Here is a 2,251-nt window from a genome sequence, read left to right as displayed (position 1 = left end):
AAGAGCTAACCAATAGCAGCAAGGGACAACTTTGTATTGAAGTGCCCGGCGTCCCGTCTTCATCGCCCAAGTCTGTAGCGAACGCCATCAACGTGCACCTGGCAGCGGCATCACAACAACACGCCCCTCTGCAGCTCCAGGATCTCCCAGCGTACCTGCCTGCCCCAGCCCCACCACCCACTGTCTCTTTCTGGGATATGTGGCACAGGCTTAAGCAGGTAAAGCTCGGTAAGGCTACTGGCAGCGACAACATTTCCCCCAGAATTGTCCGGGAGTTCGCGTTTGAGCTGAGCCAACCGCTGTGCGATATTATAAACACATCGCTCTGTCAGGGTGTTGTTCCTGAGGCTTGGAGAGACGCGGACGTCATACCGGTCCCGAAGGAAATGCCGCCTTGTCTGTCAAAGTTAAGACCCATCTCACTGACATCAGTGTTTGCCAAGGTGTGCGAAGGTATCGTTACAGACTGGTGTCTCAAGGACATACTTCCTAGTGTAGACCCGCGCCAGTATGGATCCCTGCGTGGCCGGTCGACCACACACTACCTTACGCTCCTGACACACAAGCTGCTGGAAACAGCCGACAAACGAAGCCATGTGTCAACACTAGTGCTCACGGATTTCACACGCGCCTTTGACTCTGTCCATCACCAAACTGCCGTCAACAAAATGATCGAGCTCGGAGTGCGCCCGTCTGTCGTTCCATGGATCATCAGTTTTCTCACCGAACGGCGCCAGCGCGTCAAGTACCAAGGTGAAGTTTCCGAATGGCAGACATTAACATGTGGAGTACCTCAAGGTACCAAGCTAGGGCCATTGATCTTCTTGGTACTTGTGAATGACGCGGTTCCTGCCGATCAATCTACAGCAGACACTTTCAAGTATGTCGACGACCTGTCGTTGTTGGAGCCACGACACGTGCTCAGTGCGCCAACCATCCAAGATGACATTGACGGCTTAGCCCGTTGGACTAATGACAACCACATGACATTAAATCCGCCGAAATGTAAAGTCCTCGTGTTCTGTTTCATGAAGCACCCCCCACCCCCACCTGTGATCACAGTTGGTCCTACACAGCTGGAGGTCGTCGAGTTTGCACGTATTTTAGGTCTTACATTGCAAAGCAACCTCAGGTGGACGAAACATGTTGAAGGGATTGTAGGGAAGGGAAGCAGAAGACTGTACATGTTAAGAACACTGTCCAAGTATTGCCTGACTACCTGTGACCTTGTTCTTGTCTACATTGGTTTTGTTCGCCCGGTTTTAGAATACGTATGCCAAGTATGGCATCCAGGTTTGACCGTTGCTGAATCTAGGTCAATAGAGAGAGTACAGAAGAGAGCATGTAAGATAATCCTTGGACAGAACTACACCGGCTACAGCTCTGCACTCACTGAACTCTCTCTCACACCACTGTCTCAGAGACGAGAGGAACTGTGCAGAACGTATGCCAGCTCCCTCTGGAAATCCCCGATCTACAGAAACTGGCTCCCACCATGCCGTGGGGAGATCTCAGGTAGAGAGACTCGGTCTAGTAACAGGCTCCAGACTCTGAAAGCGAACACTACTCGTTTCAAGAGAAGCCCGATTAACTATATGGTTTCCCTGCTAAACGATGACTCTGTGTGAATAGTTTTTAGATTGCTTAATGGTGTTAGTCGGTAGAATGCCTGTTTTAATGATGACAATATGTATTTTATTGCAATTGTAAATGTAAATGTGCCTATCAATTCAGCCTTAGGGCTGCTATCTGGGTCATGTATATTATATGTGTTTTGAATAAACCAGTCATCATCATCATCATCATCATCTTTGGAAAGCTCTCTTAGTGGGGAGTTGAATGCTGCAATCCGTTTATGGATAGCTGTTTTTGTTGTCGAGTTATTCCCGTTTAAAGTTAAGCACCGATTACAGTAACCTAAAATGTGGATTTTTGAAAAGTGTCCGAAATAGGCAAACTATGGTATCTTTGGAAAGGTCTCTTAGTGGGGAGTTGAATGCTGCAATCCGTTTATGGATAGCTCTTTTTGTTGTCCAGTTATTCCCGTTATTAGCTAAGTCCCCCTAACCGCGACCAAAAACGTGGATTTTTAAAAAGTCACCGAAATAGCAAACTATGGTATCTTTGGAAAGCTTTCTTGGTGGGGAATGGAATGCTGCAATCCGTTTTCGGATAGCTCTTTTTGTTGTCGAGTTATTCCCGTTATTAGCTAAGTCCCCCTAACCGCGACCAAAAATGTGGATTTTTAGAA

Source organism: Branchiostoma floridae, unplaced genomic scaffold (assembly GCF_000003815.2).
Source record: "Branchiostoma floridae strain S238N-H82 unplaced genomic scaffold, Bfl_VNyyK Sc7u5tJ_1589, whole genome shotgun sequence".
NCBI classification, from domain to species: domain Eukaryota; kingdom Metazoa; phylum Chordata; class Leptocardii; order Amphioxiformes; family Branchiostomatidae; genus Branchiostoma; species Branchiostoma floridae.
The sequence above is the reverse complement of the archived record's forward strand: the minus strand, read 5'-3'. Positions refer to the sequence as shown.